The sequence below is a fragment of the Macaca mulatta genome, chromosome 12, assembly GCF_049350105.2.
Source record: "Macaca mulatta isolate MMU2019108-1 chromosome 12, T2T-MMU8v2.0, whole genome shotgun sequence".
Classification (NCBI taxonomy): Eukaryota; Metazoa; Chordata; class Mammalia; order Primates; family Cercopithecidae; genus Macaca; species Macaca mulatta.
Window position 1 is genome coordinate 62,834,617 of NC_133417.1, and position 27,526 is coordinate 62,862,142.

At 38.9% G+C, this 27,526-nt stretch overlaps 1 non-coding gene across 1 annotated transcript; it reads right to left on the reverse strand.

Annotated features, from left to right (window-relative positions):
* Positions 1–20,782: 20,782 nt before the first annotated feature.
* Positions 20,783–20,888, reverse strand: LOC114671567 (U6 spliceosomal RNA). Its single transcript, XR_003721606.1, has one exon. It is a non-coding gene; the product is annotated as a U6 spliceosomal RNA (small nuclear RNA).
* Between the last annotated feature and the right edge of the window lie 6,638 nt (positions 20,889–27,526).

Genomic DNA, 27,526 nt, shown 5'->3' on the forward strand with positions numbered 1-27,526 from the left:
TACTGAACTGCCAAGAAAGTAAAGCCTCCCAGAAGTTAAAAATAAAGTGAACATGGAACCTCCTAAGAGGTGAGAAATGTGCTAAGGCCTTTGTCTTAAGAACATATGCTAAACTCTGGTGATCTTGACATTGCATTTATTTATTTTTTTTTTAATTTTTATTTTTTTTTGAGACTGAGTCTGGCTCTGTTGCCCAGGCTGGAGTGCAGTGGCCGGATCTCAGCTCACTGCAAGCTCCGCCTCCCGGTTTTACGCCATTCTCCTGCCTCAGCCTCCGGAGTAGCTGGGACCACAGGCGCCCGCCACCTCGCCCGGCTAGTTTTTTGTATTTTTTAGTAGAGACGGGGTTTCACCGTGTTAGCCAGGGTGGTCTCTATCTCCTGACCTTGTGATCCGCCCGTCTCAGCCTCCCAAAGTGCTGGGATTACAGGCTTGAGCCACCGTGCCCGGCTGACATTGCATTTATAATGGTTTCACAGGAAGTGGGGTGGAGAACAGAAGACAAAGCTTTCGGCCTGCCCAGTGTTTGGAGTCTAATAGTAGACCTTGACTCAAAGTTGGAAAATGAAATGGCAAGCCACAGACTACAGAAAATATTCATGAAGATGTGTGTTCAGAATATATAAAAACTTCTACAAACAGGTATCAAAATGAAAACCCAATTTTAAACAGGAACGAAAGTCTTGGCAAGACACTTTAAAAAAGAAGATATGCTAACAGCCAATAAGTCCATGAAAAGACCCTCAACATCATTAATCATCAGGCAAATGCAAATTAAAACACAATGAGATACTATGACACATCCATTAGAAGGGTTAAAATTTAAAAGACTAATCAAACCAAATATTGGAGAAGATATAGAGCAACTAGGACTTTCATACATACATTTCATATATGGCTGATAGAAATATAAAATATGCAATCATTTTGGAAACTGCTTGGCAATTTCTTAAGATGCTAAACATATACCTACTATATATACAGGATAAATGAAAATATATGTCTACATAAAAGCTTGTACATGAATGATCATAGCACCATTAATAATAATAGTCAAGAAGTAGAAACAACACAAATGTCCATCAACTGATAAAAACATACACAAAATGTAGTATATCCATACAATGGGATATTGTTTAGCTGTTAAAAGGAATAAAGTACTGATACATGCTACAATATGGATGGACCTTGAAAACATTATTATACATGAAAGAAGCCAGACACACAAAAAAGTACATATTATATGATATGATTTACATAGCATGTATCCAGAATGAGTAAACTCATACAAACAGAGAGATGGTTAGTGGTTGCTGGGGGCTGGAAGGGAAGGAAGTGAGGAGTGACTTCTAATGAGTAGAAGGTTTCTTTTTAGAATGATAAAAATATTCTGGAATTAGATAGTGGTTATGCTTGCATAATTGTGCTAAAAACCATTGGATTGTATACTTTAAATATGAGTGGACTGTATGGCATCTGAGTTACATCTCAATAAAGTTGTTGTTAAAAAAAAAAACAAATATAAACTATATACATCATCAACACTGCCACCATCCCAATCACCACTGACAACATCTTGGTATACAGCCTTCCAAACTCATTTCTGTGCATCATATATACGTGTTAAAGAATGAAAATTGGATTATACCATGCATATCCTTTAAGAAGTGTTGTTGTTTTTTAGATACAAGATTTCACTCTATTACCTAGGCTGGATGTAGTGGTGCAGTCATAGCTCACTGCAGCCTCAAATTCCTGAGCTCGATTGATCCTCTCAATCCTCCTGCCTCAGCCTCTTAAGTAGGTAGGACTACAGGTACATGCCACAACACTCAGCTAATATTGTAATTTTTTGTAAAGGCAGAGTCTCACTATGTTGCCCAAACTGGTCTCAAACTCTGGCCTCAAGCAATCCTCCCACTTCAGTCTCCCAAAGTGCTGGGATGACAGGCATGTGCCACCACATCCAGACTTTATAGAATATATTTTAAATTATAACACACATGGCTTTATAATTATAAAGTAATATCAGACTGGAAAACCATTGTCTTTTTTCTGATTTTAAGAGTAAAACTGTCAGTCTTTGATCTTTAAATATGATATTAGTTCTGGGGTTTTCATAGATTCTCTTTATCAGGTTAAGTTCCCTTTTACTCCTCATTTGCCAAGTGTGTGTGTGTGTGTGTGTTTTTAAATCATAACATGTTGCATTTTGTCAAATGCACTTTTTGCATTAATTGAGATGATCATATGGGTTTTTCTGGTTATTAATATGGTATATCCTAATGATTGATTTCCTTATGTTGAGCCAACCTTGCATTCCTGTGATAAATCTCATTTGGTTATGGTGTAAAATCCTTGTTTAAGTGTAAATTGGCAAAATTTATTTATTTATTTATTTATTTATTTATTTATTTATGACAGGGTCTTGCTCTGTCACCCAGGCTGGAGTGCAGTAGTGCAATCTTGGCCCACTGCAACCTCCACCTCTTAGGCTCAAGCAATTCTCATGTCTCAGCCTTCCAAGGAGCTGAGACTATAGGCACATGCCACCACACTTGGCTAATTTTTGTATTTTTTGGTAGAGGTGGGGTTTCACTGTGTTAGCCAGGCTGGGTGAATTTTATTTAGACCTAAATAATCTACATATGAATGGACCTCACTGTCTCAATTATGGAGTTTCATTATAACACCATTGTACTATTCCGTTCTCACACTGCTAATAAAGGCATACTTGAGACTGGGCAATTTATAAAGGAAAGAGGTTTAATTGACTCACAGTTCTCCAGTGCTGGGGAGGCCTAAGGAAACTTACAATCATGATGGAAAGGGAAACAAACATGTCTTTCTTCACATGGCAGCAGCAAGGATAAGTGCAGAGCAAAGGTGGGAAAAGCCCCATATAAAACCATCAGATCCATGAGAACTCACTCACTATCATGAGAATAGCATGGAGGCAACCACCCCATGATTCAATTACCTCCAACTGGGTCCCTCCCATGACACATGGGGATTATGGTAACTACAATTCAAAATGAGATTTGGGTGGGGACACAGCCAAACCACAGAATTATGCCCTGGCCCCTTCCAAATCTCATGTTCTCACATTTCAAAACACAGTCATGCCTTCCCAACAGTCCTCCAAAGTCTTAATTCATTCCAGCATTAACTCAAAAGTCCAAGTTCAAAGTTTTATCTGAGACAAGGCAAGTCCCTTCTGCCTATGAGCCTGTAAAATCAAAAGCAAGTTAGTTACTTTCTAGTTACACTGGGGGGTACAGGCATTGGGCAAATACACTCATTCCAATGGGAGAAAAATTGGCCAAAACACAGGAGTTAAAGGCTCCACCCAAGTCCAAAACCCAATAGGGCAATCATTAAACCTTTAAGTTACAAAATGATCTCCTTTGACTTCACGTCTCACATCCAGGCCATGCTGATACAAGAGGTGGGCTCCTATGGCCTTGAGCAGCCCCACCTTTGTGGCTTTGCAGGGTACAGTCTCCCTCCTAGCTGCTTTCATGGGCTGGCATTGGATGTCCGTGGCTTTTCCAGGTACATGGGGTAAGCTGTTGGTGGATCTACCATTCTGGGGTCTGGAGGACAGTGGCCCTCTTCTCACAGCTTTACTAGGCAGTGCCTCAGTGGGAGCTCTGTGTTGTGGCTCTGAGCCCACATTTCCCTTCCACACTGTCCTAGCAGAGATTCTCCATTAGGGTTCCAGCCCTGCAGCAAACTTCTGCCAGGACATCCAGATGTTTCTAATTGTGCTTATTTGGATTTTCTCTCTTCTTTTCTTGGTTAATCTTTCTAATGGTCTATCAAGTTTATTTATCTTTTCAAAGAAGCAGTTTTTTGCTTTGTTTATCTTTTGTATTTTTTTGTTTGTTTCAATTTCATTTAGTTCTGCTCTGATCTTGGTGATTTCCTTTCTTCTGCTGGGTTTGGGTTTAGTTTGTTCTTGCTTCTCTAGTTCCTTGAGGTGTGACTTTAGATTATCTGTTTGTGTTCTTCTAGCCTTTTTGATGTAGGCATATTACATATTCTTTCATGCTATGGATACACTGTATAGACACAGCTATGATTTGAGCAGTGCAATTAGTGTCTCAGTACCACTTGAAGAAGCTGTTTTATGCAGAGATAAAATGGAAGAATGGTCAGCCTCTTAATCTAGCTTATTTGAAAAGGCGCTGGAAAAAATATGGCAGACTTCAACAACGTGTGCCAAAACTTTTTCCCTTGGAAGTCATTGACTAGTATCGCTGAATGTTATTTCTTGTGGAGAACTACTGACAGATATGTGCAACAGAAATGGTTAAAGCAGCAGAAACTGAGAATAAGCTGAAACAAGTATATATCCCAATTCACAGCAAACCAAGTCCCAACCAAATATCTACCAGCAATGGCAAGCCTGGTGCTGTGAGTGGAACCATGAGGACCACGTTCCTGCCTCAGAATCTCCTTGTAGTGTAAGCCTGGGAGGGCTGCTGTGCTACATAGTCTAACCAGTAGTATTCTAGCAGCCCACCCAATATGCATTTGATGTAGGTATTTAGGGCTATGAACTTTCCTGTTAGCACTGCCTTTACTGTATTCCAGAGGTTTTGATAGGTTTTGTTGCTATTGTCATTCAGTTAGAAGAATTTTTAAATTTTCATCTTGATTTCATTTTTGACCCAATGATCATTCAGGAGCAGGTTAATTTCCATGTATTTGCATGGTTTTGAAGGTTCCTTTTGGAGTTGATTTCCAGTTGTATTCCATTGTGGTCTGAGAGGGTACTTGATATAATTTCAATTTTCTTACATTTGTTGAGGCTCGTTTTGTGGCCTATCATATGGTCTTTTGGAGAAAGTTCCATTTACTGTTGAATAGAATGTATATTCTGTGGTTGTCGGGTAGAATGTTCTGTGTATATCTGTTAAGTCCATTTGTTCCAGGGTACTGTTTAAATTTATTGTTTTTTGTTGACTTTCTGTCTTCATGACCTGTCTAGTGCTATTAGTGGAGTATTAAAGGCCCCCACTATTATTGTGTTTCTGTCTATCTTATTTCTTATGTCTATTAATAATTGTTTTACAAATTTGGGAACTCCAGTTTTAGGTGCATATATATTTAGGATTGTGATATTTTCCCATTGGACAAGACCTTTTATCACTATATAATGACTCTCTTTGTTTTTTCAACCGCTGTTGCTTTAACATTTGTTTTGTCTGATATACGAATAGCTTCCCCTGCTTACTTTTGGTATCCATTTGCATGCAATGTCTTTTTCCATTCCTTTCCTTAAGTTTATATGAGTCCTTTTGTGTTAGGTGTGTCTCTTGAAGGCAGCAGATAGTTGGTTGGTGAATTCTTATCCATTCTGCAATTCTGTATCTTTTCAGTGGAGCATTTAGGGCATTTACATTGAATGTTTTACTGAGATGTGAGGTATCATTTCATTCATCATGCTATTTGTTTCCTGTATATCTTGGGGTTTTTTTTTTAACTGTATTTTTATCTTGTAGGTCTTGTGAGATTTATGCTTTAAAGAGGTTCTGTTTTGATGTGTTGCCAGGATTTGTTTAAAAATTTAGAGCTCTTTTTAGCAGTTCTTGTAGTGCTGGCTTGGTAGTGGTGAATTCTCTCACCATTTGTTTGTCTGAAAAAGACTGTATTTTTCCTTAATTTACAAGGCTTAGTTTCACTGGGTATAGAATTCTTCGCTGATAATTGTTTGTTTGTGAAGGCTGAAGATAGGGCCCCAATCCCTTCTAGCTTGTAGAGTTTCTCTGAGAAATATGTTATTAATCTGACAGGTTTTCCTTTATAGGTTACCTGATGTTTTTGCCTCACAGTTTTTAATATTTTTTCCTTCATCTTAACTTCAGATAACTTGATGACAATGTGCCTAGGCAATGATCTTTTTTGTGACGAGTTTCCCAGATGTTCTTTGAGCTTCTTGTATTTAGATGTCTAGTTCTCTAGCAAGACCAGAAAAGTTTTCCTTGATTTTTCCCCCAAATATACTTTCCAAACTTTCAGATTTCTCTTCTTCCTCAGGAACACTGATTATTCTTAGATTTGGTTGTTTAACATAATCCCAGACTTCTTTTTTTTTTTTTCTGAGGCAGAGTCTTGCTCTGTCACCCAGGCTGGAGTGCAGTGACCTAATCTCTACTCACTGCAAGCTCCGCCTCCTGGGTTCACGCCATTCTCCTGCCTCAGCCTCCCAAGTAGCTGGGATTACAGGCGCCCACCACCACGCCGGCTAATTTTTTTGTATTTTTAACAGAGATGGGGTTTCACCATGTTGGCCAGGATGGTCTTGATCTTCTGACCTCGTGATCCTCCCACCTCGGCCTCCCAAAGTGCTGGGATTACAGGCGTGAGCCACCATGCCCAGCTAATCCTAGACTTCTTGGAGGCTTTGTTCATATTTTCTTATTCTTTTTTCTTTGTCTTTGCTGGGTTGGGTTAATTCGAAAACCTTGTCTTTAAGCTCTGAAGTTCTTTATTCTGCTTGTTCGATTCTATTGCTGAGACTTTCCAGAGCATTTTGCATTTGCATAGTGTGTCCATTGTTTCCTGAAGTTTTGATTATTTTTAATTTATGCTACCTTTTTCATTGAGTATTTCTCCCTTCACTTGTATCATTTTTTGGATTTCCTTACATTGGGCTTCACCTTTCTCTGGTGCCTCCCTGATTAGCTTAATAACTAACCTTCTGAATTCTTTTTCAGGTAGATCAGGGATTTTTTTTCTTGGTTTGGATCCATTGCTGGAAAGCTAGTATGATTTTTGGGGGGTGTTAAAAAGCTTTTTTATATTACAAGAGTTGGTTTTCTGGTTCCTTCTCATTTGAGTAGCTTCTGTCAGCAGGAACATCTCAGGCTCAAGACTGTTGTTCAGTTCCTTTTGTCCACGGGGTGGTTTCTTGTAGTACTGTCACCCTTTTCCTAGGGATGTGGCTTCCTGAGAGCTGAGCTATAGTGATTGTTATCTCTTCTAGCCATCCAGCAAGTCTATCAGGCTCTGGGCTAGTAGTGGGGGTTGTCTGCACAGAGTCCTATGATGTGAACAATCTGTGGGTTTCTCGGCCATGGATATTGGCATCTGCTCTGGTGGAGCTGGTGTGAGATGGTATCTCACTGTGGTTTTGTTTTGCATTTCTCTGATGGTGAGTGATGATGAGCATTTTTTCATGTGTCTGTTGGCTGCATAAATGTCTTCTTTTGAGAAGTGTCTGTTATCCTTCGCCCCACTTTTTGATGGGGTTGTTTTATTTTTTCTTGTAAATTTGTTTAAGTTCTTCGTAGATTCTGGATATTAGCCCTTTGTCAGATGGGTAGATTGTAAAAATTTTCTCCCATTTTGTAGGTTGCCTGTTCACTCTGATGGTACTTTCTTTTGCTGTGCAGAAGCTGTTTAGTTTAATTAGATCCCATTTGTCAATTTTGGCTTTTGTTGCCATTGCTTTTGGTGTTTTAGTCATGAAGTCCTTGCCCATGCCTATGGCCTGAATGGTATTGCCTAGGTTTTCTTCTATGGTTTTTATGGTTTTAGATCTAACATTTAAGTCTTTAATCCATCTTGAATTGATTTTTGTACAAGGTGTAAGGAAGGGATCCAGTTTCAGCTTTCTATATATGGCTAGCCAGTTTTCCCAGCACCATTTATTAAATAGGGAATCCTTTCCCCATTTCTTGATTTTGTCAGGTTTGTCAAAGATAAGATGGTTGTAGATGTATGGTATTATTTTTGAGGGCTCTATTCTGTTCCATTGGTCTATATCTCTGTTTTGGTACCAGTACCATGCTGTTTTGGTTACTGTAGCCTTGTAGTATAGTCTCAAGTCAGGTGGCATGAGGCCTCCAGCTTTGTTCTTTTGGCTTAGGATTGTCTTGGCAATACAGGCTTTGTTTTGGTTCCATATGGACTTTAAAGTAGGTTTTTCCGATTCTGTGAAGAAAGTCATTGGTAGCTTGATGGGGATGGCAATGAATCTATAAATTACCTTGGGCAGTATGGCCATTTTCACTATATTGATTCTTCCTATCCATGAGCATGGAATGTTCTTCCATTTGTTTGTGTCCTCTTTAATTTCGTTGAGCAGTGGTTTGTAGTTCTCCTTGAAGAGGTCCTTCACATCTCTGGTAAGTTGGATTCCTAGGTGTTTTGTTCTATTTGAAGCAATTGTGAATAGGAGTTCACTCATGATTTGGCTCTCTGTTTGTCTGTTACTGGTGTATAGGAATGTTTGTGATTTTTGCACATTGATTTTGTATCCTGAGACTTTGCTGAAGTTGCTTATCAGCTTAAGGAGATTTGGGGCTGAGACGATGGGGTTTTCTAAATATACAATCATGTCATCTGCAAACAGGGACAATTTGACTTCCTGTTTTCCTGATTGAATACCCTTTATTTCTTTCTCTTGTCTAATTGCCCTGGCCAGAACTTCCAACACTGTGTTGAATAGGAGTGGTGAGAGAGGACATCCCTGTCTTATGCCAGTTTTCAAAGGGGACGCTTCCAGTTTTTGCCCGTTCAGTATGATATTGGCTGTGGGTTTGTCATAAATAGCTCCTATTATTTTGAGATACGTCCCATCAATACCTAGTTTATTGAGAGGTTTTAGCATGAAGGGCTGTTGAATTTTGTCAAAGGGCTTTTCTGCATCTATTGAGATAATCATGTGGTTTTTGTCTTTGGTTCTGTTTATATGATGGATTACGTTTATTGATTTGCGTATGTTGAACCAGCCTTGCATCTCAGGGATGAAGCAAACTTGATCGTGGTGGATAAGCTTTTTGATGTGCTGCTGGATTCAGTTTGCCAGTATTTTATTGAGGATTTTCGCATCGATGTTCATCAGGGATGTTGGTCTAAAATTTCCTTTTTAGTTGTGTCTCTGCCAGGCTTTGGTATCAGGATGATGTTGACCTCATAAAATGAATTAGGGAGGATTCCCTCTTTTTCTATTGATTGGAGTAATTTCAGTAGGAATGGAACCAGCTCCTCTTTGTACCTCTGGTAGAATTCAGCTGTGAATCCGTCTGGTCCTGGACTTTTTTTGGTTGGTAGACTATTAATTATTGCCTCAATTTCAGAACCTGTTATCAGTCTATTCAGGGATTCAACTTCTTCCTGGTTTAGCATTGGGAGGGTGTATGTGTCCAGGAATTTATCAATTTCTTCTAGATTTTCTAGTTTATTTGCATAGAGGTGTTTATAGTATTCTCTGATGGTAGTTTGTATTTCTGTGGGATTGGTGGTGATATCCGCTTTATCATTTTTTATTGCGTCTATTTGATTCTTCTCTCTTTTCTTCTTTATTAGTCTTGCTAGCGGTCTATCAATTTTGTTGATCTTTTCAAAAAACCAGCTCCTGGATTCATTGATTTTTTGCAGGGTTTTTTGTGTCTCTATCTCCTTCAGTTCTGCTCTGATCTTAGTTATTTCTTGCCTTCTGCTAGCTTTTGAATGTGTTTGCTCTTGCTTCTCTAGTTCTTTTAATTGTGATGTTAGGGTGTCAATTTTAGATCTCTCCTGCTTTCTCTTGTGGGCATTTAGTGCTATAAATTTCCCTGTGCACACTGCTTTAAATGTGTCCGAGAGATTCTGGTATGTTGTGTCTTTGTTCTTATTGGTTTCAAAGAACATCTTTATTTCTGCCTTCATTTCGTTATGTACCCAGTAGTCATTCAGGAGCAGGCTGTTCAGTTTCCATGTACTTGAGCAGTTTTGAGTGAGTTTCTTGATCCTGAGTTCTAGTTTGATTGCCCTGTCATCTGAGAGACAGTTTGTTATAATTTCTGTTCTTTTACATTTTCTGAGGAGTGCTTTACTTCCAACTATGTGGTAAATTTTGGAATAAGTGTGATGTGGTGCTGAGAAGAATGTATATTCTGTTGATTTGGGGTGGAGAGTTCTGTAGATGTATATTAGGTCCACTTGGTGCAGAGCTGAGTTCAATTCCTGGATTTCCTTGTTAACTTTCTGTCTTGTTGATGTGTCTAATGTTGACAGTGGGGTGTTAAAGTCTCCCATTATTATTGCGTGGGAGTCTAAGTCTCTTTTTATGTCTCTCAGAACTTGCTTTATGAATCTGGGTGCCCCTGTATTGGGTGCATATATATTTAGGATAGTTGGCTCTTCTGGTTGAATTGATCCTTTTACCATTATGTAATGGCCTTCTTTGTCTCTTTTGATCTTTGTTGGTTTAAAGTCTGTTTTATCAGAGACTAGGATTGCAACCCTTGCTTTTTTTTTTGTTTTCCATTTGCTTGGTAGATCTTCCTCAATCCCTTTAATTTGAGACTGTGTGTGTCTCTGCACGTGAGATGGGTCTCCTGAATATAGCACACTGATGGGTCCTGCCTCTTTATCCAATTTGCCAGTCTGTGTCTTTTAATTGGAGTATTTAGCCCATTTACATTTAAGGTTAATATCGTTATGTGTGAATTTGATCCTGTCATTATGATGTTAGCTGGTTATTTTGCTCATTAGTTGATGCAGTTTCTTCCTAGTATCGATGGTCTTTACAATTTGGCATGTTTTTGCAGTGGCTGGTACTGGCTGTTCCTTTCCATGTTTAGTGCTTCCTTCAGGAGTACTTGTAAGGCAGGCCTGCTGGTGACAATATCTCTTAGCGTTTCCTTGTCTATAAAGGATTTTATTTCTCCCTCCCTTATGAAACTTAGTTTGACTGGATATGAAATTCTTGGTTGCGATGTTTGTTTTTCTGTTCCTGCATCAGTTTGCTGAGGATAAAGGCTTCCAACTCCATCCATGTCCCTGCAAAGGACATGATCTCATCCTTTTTGTGGCTGCATAGTATTACATGGTGTATATGTACCATATTTTCTTTAGCCAGTCTATCATTGATGGGCGTTTAGATTGTGTTCATGTCTTTGCTATTCTTAATAGAAAATGCACAATCAAATTATATTAATGGTAGCCACCCTGTTGTACAATCAAATACTAGGCCTTATTTATTCATTTTAACTTTTTGGTACTTATTAATGATCCCACCTCCCTCCTATCCCCCACTAACCTTCCCAACCTCTGGTAACCATCCTTCTACCCTCTATCTCAATGGGTTCAATTGTCTTTATTTTTAGATCCCACAAATAATGAGACCATGTGATGTTTGTATTTCTGTGCCTGGCTTACATAACATCACTTAACACAATGAATTCCAGTTCCATCCGTGTTGTTGCCCAGGGGTCTTATTATTTTTTATGGCTGAATAGTACTCCATTGTGTATGAGAACCACATTTTCTTTATCCATTATTTGTTGATGGACACTTCAGTGCTTCCAAATCTTGACTATTGTTAACAGAGGTGCAACAAACATAGGAGTGTAGATATCCCTTCGACACACTCATCTCCTTTCTTTTGGGTATATACTCAGTGGTGGGATTGCTGAATCATATGGTAACTCTATTTTTCATTTTTTGAGGAACTGCCAAACTGTTCTCCATAGTGGCTGTACTAATTTACATTCCACCAACAGTGTACAAAAGGTCCCTTTTCTCCACATCCTAGCCAGCATTTGTTATTGCCTGTCTTTTAAGCCATTTTAACTGGGGTGAGATGACATCTCATTGTAGTTTTGATTTGCATTCCTCTGATGATCATGACATTGAGCATCTTTCATATGTCTGTTTGCCATTTGCATCTCTTCTTTTGAGAAATGTCTTTTCAAATCTTTTGCCCATTTAAAATTGGATTATTAGATTTTTTTTTTTTTTTTTTTTACTTTTTGTTTTGTTTTGTTTTGTTTTGAGACAGAGTTTCACTGTCTCACCCAGGCTGGAGTGCAATGGTGCAATCTTGGCTCACTGGTACCTCCACCTCCTGGGTTCAAGCGATTCTCCTGCCTCAGCCTCCCAAGTAGCTGGGATTACAGACATGTGCCACCATGCCCAGCTAATTTTTGTACTTTTAGTAGAGATGGGGTTTCACCATGTTGGCCAGGCTGGTCTCCAACTCCTGACCTCAGATGATCTACCTGCTTTAGTCTCCCAAAGTGCTGGGATTGCAGGTGTAAGCCAACGTGCCTGGCCAGTTTTTCTTTTTCTTTTTTTTCCGATAGAGTTCATTGAGCTCCTTATATATACTGGTTATCAATCCTCTGTTAGATAGGTAGTTTGCAAATAATTTTTCCCATTCTGTGGGTTGCCTCTTTCCTTTTTGGGTTGTTTCCTTTGCTATACAAAAGCTTTTTAACTTGATGTGATCCCATTTATGCATTTTTGCTTTGGTTGCCTGTGCTTGTGGGATATTACTCAAGAAATCTTAGTGCAGTCCAATGTCCTGGAAGTTTCCCCAATGTTTTCCTATAGTAGTTTCATAGTTTGAGGTCTTTAAGTCTTTAGTCCATTTGGATTTGATTTTCGTATATGTTGAGAGATAGGGGTCTAGTTTCTTTCTTCTGCACATGAATGTCCAGTTTTCCCAGCATCATTTATTAAAGACACTGTCTTTTCCCTAGTGTATCTTCTTGGTACCTTTGTCAAACGTGAGCTCACTGTAGATGTATAGTTTTGTTTCTGGGTTCTCTATTCTATCCCATTGGTCTGTGTGTCTGTTTTTATTCTAGTACCATGATGTTTTGGTTACTATAGTTGTGAAGTATAATTTGATGCCAGATATTGTGCTTCCTCCAGTTTTGTTATTTTTGTTTAGGATAGTTTTGGCTATTCTGGGTCTTTTGTGGTTCCATATAAATTTTAGGATTGTTTTTTTCTATTTCTGTGAAGAATGCCATTGGTGTTTTGATAGGGATTGCATTGAATCTATAGATTGCTTTGGGTAGTATGGATATTTTAACAATATTGATTCTTCCAATCCATGAACGTGAAATATCTTTCCAATTTGTGGTGTCCTCTTCAATTTTTTTCATCAGTGTTTTATAGTTTTTATTATAAAGATCTTTTACTTCTTTGATTAAGTGAATTCCTAGGCATTTAATTTTATTTGCAGCTGTAGTAAATGAGATTACTTTTTAAAATTTCTTTTTCAATTTGTTCACTGTTGGCATAGAAAAATGCTATTGATATTTGTATGTTGATATTGTATCCTGCAACTTTATTGAATTTGGTTATAATTTCTAATAGTTTTTTGGTGGAGCCTGTAGGTTTTTCCAAATATAAGATCATATAATCTGCAAACAAGGATAATTTGATTTCTTCCTTTCCAATTTGGATGCCCTTTTCTTTTTCTCTTGTCTAGCTGCTCTATCTAGGACTTCCAGTATTATGTTGAAAAACAGTGGTGATAGTGGGCATCCTTGTCGTGTTCCAGATATTAGAGGAAAGGCTTTCAGTACCCCCTGCTACCCCCTAGTTAGTATGACATCTGCTATGGATCTTTTGTATATGGCTTTTATTAGATTGACATATGTTCTTTCTGTACCCAGTTTTTTGAGGGTTTTCTTTCATGAAGGGATGCTGAATTTTGTCAAATGGATTTTTAGCATTGATGGAAATGATTGTATGGTTTTGGTACTTCATACTGTTGATATAATGTATCACGCTGATTAATTTGCATATGTTGGAACCATCATTGCATCCCTGGGATATATCCCACTTGGTCATGATGAATCGTCTTTTTAATGTGTTGTTAAATTTGTATTTAGTTGAAGATTTGTGCATCAGTATTCATCCGAGACATGGACCTGTACTTTTCTTTTCTTGATGTATCTTTGGTTTTGGTATCAGGGAAAATAATAGCCTTGTAGAATGAGTTTGGAAGTAGTCACTTCTCCTTGATTTTTCAGAATAGTTTGAGTAAGATTAGTATTAGTTCTTCCTTAAATGTTTGGTAGAATTCAGCAGTGAAGTCATCAGGTCCCGAGCTTTTCTTTACTGAAAGACTTTTGATTATGGCTTCCATCTCATTAATTGTTACTGATCTGTTAATGTTTTGGATTTCTTCATGGTTTAATCTTGGTAGGTTGTATGTGTCTAGAAATTTGTCCATGTCTTCTAGATTTTCCAATTTATTGGCTTATAGTTGTTCACAGTAGTGACTTATGACCCTTTGAATATCTGCAGAATCAGTTGTTGTGTCTCCTTTTTCATCTCTGATTTTATTTATTCATATCTTCTCTCTTTTTTTTGAGCTAATCTGGCTAAAGCCTTGTCCATTTTGTTTAACTTAAAAAAACCAACTTTTTGTTTCATTGATCTTTTGTATTGTTTTCTTCCTTGTAATTTTATTTATTTCTGCTCTGATCTTTTTTATTTCTTCTGTTAATTTTGGATTTGGTTTGCTCTTGATTTTCTAGTTCTTTAAGATGCATTGTTAGGTGGTTTATTTGATGTTTTTCTTTTTTTAGTGTGGGCATTTATAGCTATAAACTTTCCTCTTAGTACTGCTTTTGCTGTATCCCATAGGTTTTGGTATGTTGTGTTTCCATTAGCATGTGTTACAAGAAATTTTTAAATTTCCTTTGTAATTCCTTCATTGACCCACTGGTCATTCAGAAGCATATTGTTTAATTTTAACGTTGATCTTGTTTGGCTGTGTCCCCAACCAAATCTCATCTTGACTTCCCACATGTTGTCGGAGGGACCTCAAAGGAAGTAATTGAATCACGGGGGCAGGTCCATCTTTTGCTGTTCTCATGATAGTGAATAAGTCTCATGAGATCTGGTGGTTTTTATAAGGGGGAATTTCCCTGCACAAGCTTTCTCTCTTTGCCTGCTGCTATCCATGTAAGATGGGACTTGCTCCTCCTTGCCTTCCATGATGATTGTGAAGCCTCCCAAACCACATGGAACTGTAAGTCCAATAAATCTCTTTCTTTTGTAAATTGGCCAGTCTTGGGTATGTCTTTATCAGCAGCATGAAAACAAATGAACACAGTAAATTGGTACCAGCAGAGTAAGGTGCTGCTGAAATGATACCCAAAATTGTGGAAGCAACTTTGGAACTGGGTTACAGGCAGAGGTTGGAAAAGTTTGGAGAGCTCAGAGTAAAACAGGAAAATGTGGGAAAGTTTGGAACTCCTTAGAGACTTGTTGAATGGCTTTGTCCAAAATTCGGATAATGATATGAACAATGAAATCTAGGCTGAGGTGGTCTTAGATGGAGATGAGAAACTTGTTGGGAGCTGGAGCAAAGGTGACTCTTGTTATATTTTAGCAAAGAGACTGGTGGCATTTTGCCCCTGCCCTAGAGATTTGTGGAACTTTGAGCTTGAGAGAGATGATTTAAGGTATTTGGTAGAAGAAATTTCTAAGCAGCAAAGCATTCAAGAGGTGACTTGGGCACTGTCAAAGGCATTCAGTTTTAAAAGGGAAATAGAGCATAAAAGTTCAGAAAATTTGCAGCCTGACAATGCAGTAGAAAAGAAAAACTCATTTTCTAAGGAGAAATTAAAGATGCCTGTAGAAATTTGCATAAGTAACGAGAAGCCCAATGTTAATCCCCAAGACAATGGGGAAAATGTCTCCAGGGCATCTCAGAGACCTTTGCAGTGGCCCCTTCCTTCACAGGCCTGGAGGCCTAGGAGGAAGAAATGGTTTTGTGGGCCAAGCCCAGGACCCCATGCTGTGTGCAGTCTACAGACTTGGTGCCCTGCATCCCAGGCATTCCAGCCATGGCTGAAAGGCGCCAACATAGAGATTGAGCCGTGGCTTCAGAGGGTGTAAGCCCCAAGCCTTGGCAGCTTCCACATAACATTGAGTCTATGCGTGCACAGAACTCAAGAATTGAGGTTTGGGAACCTCCACCTAGGTTTCAGAGGATGTATGGAAACACCTGGATGCCCAGGAAGAAGTTTGCTGAAGGGGTGAGGCCCTCATGGAGAACCTCTGCTAGGGCAGTACAGAAGGGAAATGTGGGCTCAGAGCTCCCACACAGAGTCCCTACCTGGGCACCACCTAGTGGAACTGTGAGAAGAGGGCCATCATCCTCTAGACTCCAGAATGGTAGATCCACTGACAGCTTGCACCATGTGCCTGGAAAACCCATGGACACTCAACACCAGTTCGTGAAAGCAGCTGGGAGGGAGGTTGTACCCTGCAAAACCACAGGAGCAGAGCTGCCCAAGACCATGGGAACCCACCTCTTGCATCAGCATGACCTGGATGAGAGACATGGATTCAAAGAAGATCATGTTGAAACTTTAAGATTTGACTGCCCCACTGGATTTCAGACTTGCGTGGGGCCTGTAGCCCCTTCGTGTTGGCCAGTTTCTTCCATTTGGAATGGGTGTGTTTACCCAATGCCTGTACCCCACTCTATCTAGGAAGTAACTCACTTGTTTTGATTTTACAGGCTCATAGGTGGAAGACCTTGCCTTGTCTCAGATGAGGCTTTAGACTATGGACTTTTGAGTTAATGCTGAAATGAGTTAAGACTTTGGGGGACTGTTGGGAAGGCATGACTGGTTTTGAAATGTGAGGATATGAGATTTGGGAGGGGCCAGGGGTGGAATGATATGGTTTGGCTGTGCCCCCACCCAAATCTCATCTTGAATTCCCATGTGTCATGAAAGGGACCCCATGGGAGGTAACTGAATCATTGGGCAGGTCTTTCCCATGCTGTTCTCATGATAGTGAATAAGTCTCATGAGATCTGATGGTTTTACAAGGGGGAGTTTCTGTACGCAACTTATCTCTTTTTGCCTGCTGCCATCCATGCAAGACATGACTTGCTCCTCCTTGCCCTCCGCCATGATGGCAAGGCCTCCCTAGCCATGTGGAACTTTTTTTTTTTTTTTTTTTTTTGAGATGGATTCTAGCTCTGTTGCCAGGCTGGAGTGCAGTGGCATGATCTCAGCTCACTGCAACCTCCGCCTCCTGGGTTGAAGAGATTCTCCTGCCTCAGCCTCCTGAGTAGCTGGGATTACAGGCACACACTGCCACGCCCAACTAATTTTTGAATTTTTAGTAAAGACAGAGTTTCACTATGTTGACCAGGATGATCTTGATCTCCTGACCTTGTGATCCGCCCACCTCAGCCTCCCAAAGTTCTGGGATTATAGGTGTGAGCCACTGTGCCTGGCCCATTAAATTTCTTTCTTTTGTAAATTGACCAGTCTTGGGTCTGTCTTGACTGACCCAAGTCCATTAGTCCGTGAAAATGGACTAATACACATACAAATACTAAACATGTATTTGTATAGTTTCCAAAATTCCTCTTTTTATTGAGTTCTAGTATGATTCTGTTGTGATCAGAGAGGATGCTTGATATTATTTCAATTATTTTGACTATTTTAAGACTTGTTTTGTGACCTAACATGTAGTGACCTAACATGTAGTCTATCCCTGAGAATAATCCATGTACTAAGGAAAAGAATGTGTATTCTGTAGCCGTTGGATGAAATGTTCTGTACATATCTACTACATTCATTTGTTATATAGTACAGTGTTTCTTTGGGCCATGGCCCAGTGTTTCTTTGTTGATTTTCTCTCTGGAAGATCTGTTCAATGCTGAAAGTGGGGTGGTGAAATCTCCAGTTACTATTGTATTGGAGTCTATCTCTCTCTTTAGCCCTGATAATATTTGCTTTACATTTCTGGGTGCTCCAGTGTTGGGTGCATACATATTTCAAATTGTTATATTCTCTTGCTGATTTCACCCCTTTATCATTATATAGTGACCTTCTTTGTCTCTTATAGTTTTTGTCTTGAAATATATTTTGTCTAATGTAAGTATAGCTACTTTTGCTCTTCTTTGGTTTTCATTGGCATGAAATATATTTTTTTCCAGCCCTTTATTTGCATTCTATGTGTGTGTTTGTAGGTGAAGTGCATTTCTTGTAGGCAACAGATTAATGGGCCTAGTTTTATTTATTTATTTTTAATCCATTCAGTTACTCTATGTCTTTTGATTGGAGAGTTTAATCCATTTACATTCAGTGTTGTTATTGATAAATAAGGACTTATTCCTACTATTTTGTTATTTGTTTTCAGGTTGTTTTGTGGTCTTCTCTCCCTTCTTTCTTTCTTGTCTTCCTTTTAGTGAAGATGATTTTATCTGGTGATATTATTTCATTTCTTGCTTTTTCTTTTTTGTGTATTTACTGTATGTTTTTCAATTTGAGGTTACCATGAGGCTTGCAAATACTATCTTATAACCCATTATTTTAAACTGATAAAAACTTAACACTATTTGCATAAACAAACAAGCCAAAAGAAAATTAATAGACTATGTCTTAACTTCATCCCCCTGCTTTGTAACTTTTTGTTGTTGCTATTTATATCTTACTCTACTGTCTATGTCTTAAAACATTGTAGTTATTATTTTTGATTGGTTCACTGTTTATCTTTCTACTTAAGATAAAAGTAGTTTACACACCACAGTTACAGTCTTATAATAATCTGTGTTTTTCTGTGTACTGACTATCACCAGTGAGTTTTGTATTTTAGATGATTTCTTCTTGCTCATTAACATCTTTTTCTTTCTGAATGAAGTAATCCCTTTAGCATTTCTTGTAGGACAGGTCTGGTGTTGATGAAATCACTTGGCTTTTCTTTGTCTGGGAAAGTCTTTATTTCTCCTTCATGTTTGAAGGGTAATTTTGCGGGATTTACTATTCTAGGTTAAGAGTTTGTTCTCTTCAGCACTTTAAATATGTCATGCCACTCTCTTCTAGCCCATAAGGTTTTACACTGAAAAGTCTCCTGTCAGATGTACTAGAGCTTCATTGTATGTTATTTGTTTCTTTTCTCTGCTTTTAGGATCCTTTCTTCATCTCTGACCTTTGGGAGTTTGATTATTAAATGCATTGAGGTAGTCTTCTTTGCGTTAAATCTGCTCGGTGTTCTAGAATTTTCTTGTACTTGGATATTGATATGTTTCTAGGTTTTGTAAGTTCTGTTATTATCCCTTTGACTAAACTTTCTATCCCTATCTCTTTCTTTACCTCTTCTTTAAGACCAATAACGCTCAGCTTTTCCTTTTGAAGCTATTTTCTAGATTCCATAGGTATGCTTCATTGTTCTTTATTGTTTTTTCTTTTGTCTCTTCTATGTGTTTTCAAATAGCTTATTTTCAGCCTCACTAATTATTTATTCTGCTTGATGAATTCTACATTAAAAGACTCTGATGCATTCTTCAGTATGTCAATTGCATTTTTCACTCCAGGATTTCTACTTATTCTTTTTAATTATTTCAATCTTTTTGTTAGATTGATCTGATAGAATTCTAAATTCCTTCTCTTTGCTATCTTGAATTTCTCTGAGTTTCTTCAATATATCTATTTGGAATTCTGTCTGAACAGTCACATATCTCTTTCTCCAGGATTGGTCCCACATGCCTTATTTACTTCTTTTGGTGAGATAATGTTTTCCTGGATCATCTTAATACTTGTAGATCTTCTGAGTCTGGGTATTGAAGAGTTAGTATTTATCATAGTCTTCATAGTCTGGGCTTGTTCGTACCCATCTTTCTTGGGGAGGCTTTCCAGCTATTTGAAAGGACTAGGGTTTTGTGATCTAAGCTGTATCTGCTTTAGGAGGCAGTAACGCTCTGGTTCTTGTAGACTCACAGAGGTACTACCTTGATGTTCTTGGACAAGATCCAGAAGAATTCTCTGTATTACTAGGCAGAGACTCTTCTTCTCTTCCTTTACTTTCTTCCAAACAAAGAGTCTCTTTTTCTCTGTTCTGAGCCACCTGGAGCTAGGGATGGAGTGACACAAGCACCCCTGTGGCCACCACCTTTTGGACAGAGATGGGTAGGACATAAAGCGAGAATAGCACTGGGTCTGGCCCAAGGCCTGCTATAACGACTCCCTGGCTACCACCTATGTTCACTCAATGCTCTAGGGCTCTACAATCATCAGCTGGCAAAACCAGCCAGGCCTATGTCCTTCTCTTCAGGGCAGCAAATTCCCCCAGGTCTTGTGTGGGTTGGGGGGCCATCCAGGCACCAAGAACTAGAGTAAAAAACCGTAGAAGTCTACCTGGTGTTCTGTTGTGCTATTTTTGAATTGTTTTCTTAGTGGGTGTATGTTAGCCAGGGTTCTCCAGAGAAAGAGAAACAATGGGGTATATAGAGATATGTAGGAGGAGATTTATTATAGGGATTGACTCACAGAATTATGGAGGCCAAGAAGTCCAATGATATACTGTCTGCATATTTCCTGGGAAACCAGGAAAACCAGTGGTATAATTTAAGTTCAAAGGCCTGAGAACAAGAGTACCTAATGACATAAGTCTCCGTCCAGAAAAGTTTAATCCTGGTGTGGGGTGTACACTGGTGTAACTCCATTTCCTGAGAACTTGAGTTGGGGAGGGTTTGGAAGTCCTGGAGTCCAAAGGCCCGAGAACCAGTAGTTTCAATATCTGAGGGCAGGAGAAGCCGAATGTCCCAATTCAAGAAGAGAGAAAAAAATAACCCTTCCTCTGCCTTTTTATTTGATTCATGCCTTCAACAGATTAGATTATGTCCACCCACACTGATGAGGGTTGATCTTCTTTGCTCAGTCTGTTGATTCAAATACTAACCTTGTCAAGAAACACCTTCACAGACACACCCATAAATAATCTTTACCAGCTATCTGGGCATTCCTTAGGCCAGTCAAGTTGACATATAAAATTAATCATCACAGGTTGCTGTTAGAATTATGACAACATCATAATTTATAACAATCTATTTCAAGTTAATGCCAACTTAATTACAATAATATACACAACTTTGTTCCTATGTAGCCCATCCCCTTCCCCCTCATTTTTTGTTGTTATTGTCATGCAAGTTATAATATATAATTCCAAATCTAGATATCCTACTCATTACTGATCATCTCCAGTACATTGTGTACCCTTGAATACAGAAAAAAATATGAAATGCTTTGCAAATCTTAAGTCATCCTTGCACAAAGGCCATACTAGTCTTCTCTGAATTGTTCTAATTTTGGTATATGTGTTACTGAATTGAGCACAATGTGATCTGATTTTACCATTAAAAACTTCACTCTGACAGCATGAAAAATGGATTAAAGAGGAGGCCAGTGAGGAGGTGAGAAGATTGATAACAAGATGCTGGAATAAACAGATAAAAGAAGATGGTAGTCTAAACTAGAGTTCAGTACTGACGTGCTAGAGAATAGAGGCTGACAACAAATTTGAAAAATGTTAAAGAGATAATATTAACTCGCTATGGTGACTGAATGTAGGGTTGAGGAAAATAGAAGAGGAAAAATGTTTAGCTTTCTGCATCATGTAACTGAAGGGATATGGTGCATTTCATAGAAATAGATAACGTTGAAATAGGAGCTTTGGGAGAAAATGCAACAAGCTCAGTTTTAGACCTTTTGAATTTGTGATAGTTGTTGGATATTCAAATAGAGACCCGGAGATGATCAATAAAGAGTGCGATATCTAGATTTGAAACTAAAGTGAGCAATATGAGCTGTGAGTATAGATTTGAGTGATTAGTATGTAGATAGTAATGGAAGCCTACTAAGTTTATTAGAATGCCCAGTAAGAGTGAATACAGTGATAATAGAAGAAGATGAAGGATGGAATTCCAAGGAACAGTAATATTTGAGTTGGAGGAAAAGATTCTTCCCAAAAAAGAGAAGGAGAAGCCCTAGAAATACCTGGACAAGCAGAAGAATGTGTTGTCATGAAAGTTGAAGGAAGAAAGTATTTCCAGAATCAAGATGCCACAGAAAATAAGGACTACAATGTTTTGATTGGATTTAACAATAAGGAAATTAATTAACAACTGTGGTACATTAAAGATAGCTGTAAATTATTTGCTGTTCTCCCTATCAAGAAATGAAGTCTATTTGCCTTCTGTTGAATCTGGACTGGATTGGACTTGTATTGACCAATGTGGCAGAAGTGAGGTTCTTTAATTTCTGAGGCTGAGCAGCTTCTATTTTCACAAGGTTGAAATTGTTCCTCTTGAAACTCAGCCTTCATGTTGAGAGAAGCCCACATGTAGAAAGGCCAGGAGGAGAAGGACTAACTTCTAGCTGAGTTCCCAACCAAAAGCCAACACCATCTGCCAGCCATGTCAATGAGCCATAGTGGATGTTCCAGCTCAGTCAAGCCTCCAGGTGACTGCAGTTCCGTGCAGAACAGAGAAATTGTCTAGCTGAGCCTTGTCAACCCGCAGAATCATGACAGATAACCAATGGTGTCTGTTGTTTTAAATGACTAAGTTCTGAGGTACCGTGTTACTCAGCAATTGACATGTTTTCTTACTATTTTGTAATGTCCGTAAGAGCAGCTGTCCTATTGGGGAACTGCAGGTGTAAATTGCAATGGGTTGAAGAGTGACTTAAAGGACAGAAACTGTAGACATCTATTTTAAGAAGTGGAGTGTGAAAGAGAGGAGCTATTTAGAGTGGTAGTGGAAGAAGTTCTGTATTTGACAAAGGATGTTTTGTTTGTTTTTAATAGAAAAACTTAAACAGTATTTAAGAAGGGGTTAGGTGGTGCCTCACACTTATAATCCCAGCACTTTGAGAGGCTGAGGCAGGAGGACAGCTTGAGGCCAGGGGTTCAAGACCAGCCTCGGAAACACAGTGAGACCTCATCTCTACAAAAAAAAAAGTCAAAAACTTAGCCAGGCGTGGTGGTACATGCCTGTAGTTCCAGTTATTTAGGAGATTAAGGTGGAAGGATCATGTGAGCCCGAGAGGAGGTTGAGACTGCAGTGGGCCATGATTGTACCATTGCACTCCAGCCTGGGTGACAAAGTGAGACCCTGTCTCAAGAAAAGAAAAGAAAAAGTGTTAGTTTAAGGAAAAAACATTGAAGACACAGGAGAGACGAGTTAATTGATGGAGCAAGGTTCCTGAGGAGACAGGGAAAATGCTGTCTTATTCAGATGCCCCTAGAAAGGATCTGATTGGTTTCATTAGATATTATCCAATATGGATGCCTGGATGAGTGAACGCTCATATCTTACCTCCTCAGCAGTCATCCTGTGGATGGCTGCCTATGGCTCAGGCACTAATATATTTTCTAGTCATCTATGGCTAGAGTGTTTAAGTAGTATTGTTTAGGGTATTTCAGGCTACGAGTAATAGAAGACATATCTCAAAGTGGCTAAAACACATCTGAAGTTTGAAGGTTGATTAAATCAGCAGCTCAAAAGGTATCATCAAGGTTCCAGGTTCTTTCTATCATTCTGCTCTGCTGTCTTCAGACTTTTATCTCGTTCTCTTAGGTGTGCTTCCATAATAATCTCAAGATGACTGCTGCAGTTCCAGGGGTCATGTTCAGAAGATAATGTCAAGGGACAGAAATAAGTTTCTCCATGCAAGTCCCTTTCCAGAAGTATCGTAGCAAACTACTCAAAAGTTTAGAATCTCATTATATGCCCAGTCAATATCGAGGATGATTTTAGGTAGATTATTTAAACTTTCTGAACTTCCATTTTGCTCATCTGTAAGATGGGTAGCAAAGTATCTATCTCAAGGTTATCATAAGGAATAAAAGAGTTTTATATTAAATGCATCACCTAGTGTTTGGCCCACATGTACTCCATCTTCCATCCTGTGTCTACAGTTCATTTTCTATGAAACATACTTGAGGTTCTCTCCTCCCATTTAAAAGACTACATATGGCTTAAAATAAAATTGATTCATGAGAATGCATGCACACAGGGAGGGGAACATCATATACTGGGGCCTGTTGGGGGGTGGGGAGCTGGGGGAGGGATAGCATTAGGAGAAATACCTAATGTAGATGACGGGTTGATGGGTGCAGCAAACCACCATGGCATGTGTATACCTATGTAACAAACCTGCATGCTCTGCACATGTATCCCAGACTTGAAGTATTATTAAAAAAATAAATAAAATTGATTCATCTTCTGGTACTAGAGTTTACTTTCCTGAAAATACTCAGAAGAGAGAAAAAAATAACTGGATATCTATTAGAAAAGAAAAAGGATGGATGGACAAATGAGAATGTCTACTCCATGGGACCACCAGTCTGCAAGAAACTGTTCCGGTTGTCCCATTCTTGGGGTGTGAAAACTCCTGGGTTCCAGGCAGGAACTGAAGTGTCAGAGTTTCCTGTCTGGAAAAAAGGGAGACAGCCAGTGTATGGGATGGGGATCCAGGGCACAGATGGAGTATAGGTGCTGCTGTATGTGTTGGGTAACAGAGGTAAACATTCAGAATGATTTATTCTTATTCCAAGTATATACTGTATAGGATGGCCCTATGCTTCGCCACAGACCTGAGATGGAGCCAGAATAATAAATCATAAAGTTTCCTAGGCTCCAAAGAGAATATAACCTGAATACTGAATAGTATTTGCATTATCATGTAACTAAGGCAAAAAAAAAAAAAAAAAAAAATACCATGCATTCTCACATGCCCTGTGCTTTCTCTAGAAACAATTAAATTTCCCATCTAGAAGCTCCCTTTGCTTATCTCAACAGACACAGTGCCATCTACTGAAAATAAGGCACCAATAGCCATGGTATCCTGAGGGATTCCCAGGAGAGCCCCCCTCTCTGTGGGCTCCCTGTCTCACCCACCTCCCAGATGGACTGAAGGGAGTAGGCGGAATCCACAGGCTGTTCTCCTGTCACAAACTGTAATGCATCTGTTCCCTGGTGCTTTCCGTGAGCAGCGAGAGTAAGACGTTCCTGAAGGGACCTAGGGAGCCTGGCAAGGCACTTACAGTGTAAGTGAAAGCTCTTTTAGGCTGCCCTCTTGCCTTCAACCAAGTATAAACTGAAGCTATTTTATATAGCAGAGGCATACTTTTTATATTCAATCATAATAAGGATGAATGACATGTCTTCCTTTGAGTAATTAGGAGATGTTTCTTTCCACACAATAGTGTAGCAACGTGTTTAAGTACGTTTATCCTTCTGTGAAATTTTTAATGGGTACAATGGATAAGAGATTAATAACAGAATCCTGGACCATTATCAAGACAGGTACGTCTTTGGGAAATGTGGGTAACCTAGGTTGCTGTGAAATTCACTTAGGCGAAAGTCCACATTTTAATTCATTATGTCCTCTCCAGGTGGCAATGTCTCTTGGTCTCATACATGGAGAAATGGAGAAACAAAAGAAGACTGTTTCTGATTTAGCCACTACAGTTAATGATAAAATAGAAAATGGAAGCTTTAAAATGGATGCAGCTGGAAACCATCATTCTTAGCAAACTATCACAAGAACAGAAAACCAAACACCGCATGTTCTCACTTATAGGTGGGAACTGAACAATGAGATCACTTGGACTCAGGAAGGGGAACATCACACACCGGGGCCTATCATGGGGAGGGGGGAGGGGGGAGGGATTGCATTGGGAGTTATACCTGATGTAAATGACGAGTTGATGGGTGCAGCACACCAACATGGCACAAGTATACATATGTAACAAACCTGCACGTTAGGCACATGTACCCTACAACTTAAAGTATAATAATAATAAATAAATTAAAAAAAAAAAAAGAACAGAAAATGCATGAGCCTCACTAAACAAACGGGTAGGGATAGTGACAGATAAAATAAAATGACTTTCGGATTTTGTTCCATGAAAAAAAAAAAAAAATACAAAGCCTTCTGCAGGACATACTCAACTCTTGCCCTCACCGCCTCTCACTTTACCATTCCTCCTCCCAAGGAATCTTGGCTCAGCATGTCAGGAAGCCCTTCAGGGACCATTTGTAATTTAAAGCTCTGGTTTGAATTGATTCTGATTTGGCTTTTGGTAGTCAGATCTGGCATCTCTTCCATTTGCCCCTCCAAATCTGGCCCCATTTTCTCTATTGCATTTACTGCTCATTCTTTCTGCTATCCTTTTATTAGATTTTCCAAAGCAAAACTCCCTGCAGTTAAGTCTGTGGTCTGGTAATTTATCACAAATATTCTTGAAATTGCCTCATTAAAAGGGGCATTTGAAGCTGAAACCTAAGCGTCCGTTGCCACGGTAACCACCGACAACTATTTAGAACAGCCTGCTTAAACCAGAGGGGTAGAGGATTGCTGTTGGCAGAGATAGAAGGTAGGTAACTAAACTCTACTGGGCAGGGGAAAAGGCCTATAGATTCTGATGTGGAATTCTCAATCTCAAGTCAGATATCCTTCTACATAATAAGACAAAATAAGTTGATGCCGTGCTCCTGAGTTATCTGCTGCATGTAGTCTAGGAAATTTGAAAATTGAAAGTTCTTTTCACAGTCTGATTAGCAAGGGAGCTTGGATTAAAAATGAATACCTCAAAATTACTTGATCATGCTTTGCATGTTCTTGAGCCAGTCATTTGCCTCTCAGTGCTTCAAGTTCTTTGTACATTTTTTTAAAAATGGCCAACATAAACTCCATATGTCTTAGTCTGTTTATGCTGCCATAACAAAATGCCTTAGGCTGGGTAACTTAAAAAGAAAAGAAATTGATTTATTACAGTGATGGAAGCTGAGAAGCCTAAGATCAAGGTGCTAGCATTGATGTTTGGAGAGATGCTCTCTGCTCCCAAGATGGTGCCTTGTTGTGAAATCTGCAATATCATGGGGTGGGAGGTGGAAGAACAAGAGAACCAAACTCACTTACTCAAGACCTTTTAAGAGGGTACCTAACATCATTCTTGAGGGCAGAGTCCTCATGATTTAATCACCTCCCAAAGGCCCCACCTCTTAACACCATCACCTTGAGAACTAAGTTTCAATATATAAATTTTGGGGGTATACACACATTCAGATCATAGCACTATGTCAGCAGGTTATGTGAATATCAGTGACACAATAAAAGTGAAGCCTTTTTGTTAACAAGGTGCTACATCCAAGTAGACTAAAACTCATGTTTTGAATCTATAACTGTTCTCCAGAATGTCTTATGGATTGCCATTAGGCAAACTTCTTCTCTCAAAACAGAAACAAAAATGAAAACAATCACAATTCCTCCAATAGAGAGTAGTGTCAAAATAACCTTATTTATTGCCTTTCCAAGACAGGATTCTCCATACTTTCCATTATCCACAGGCCTGTAAAAGAGCTAACAGTGCCTGTTAGGCATATCTTGAAGTGCTACAAAGGTGGTTATAAGAAAAATATATTTGGCAAATAATGAAGATTATTATAAAAAGTACAAATGACATTCCTTCATCCTGTTTTCTTGGTTTTCCAGTGCAAATTTGGATAAAATATTAAAGAGACAGTTATCAGGAGTGCTGAGCACTGTATGAAAATAGAGGGAGATGTCAGGTCAGGCAATATATATGGGTAATGTAGAAAGATCTACATTTTTAAAAGTAGTTATATGCTTGGGAGTGTTTTGTATGTACTGTTTTCTTGGTAGAAATATAGTGCATTAAATCAACAGGATTAGACAAATATGACAGATGGAAAAACACATCTTGGTAAGCAAAGTATGGAGGGATAAAGACATGATAAAGAAGAAAAGACTGCAGAGTGTTGATGTTCTTGTGACAAGAAGAAGGGGGTATGCACTGGAATGGAGTCGTGGTAGGAATAGTTATGGAACACAATAACAACAACAACTCGTGTCATATGAAAAGGGATTGAGTTATGGATATCAGTGGATGCATTAAATTGGCAAGATCTAGAATTTCTTCAGCACTGCACTCCTTTTGTTGTTTT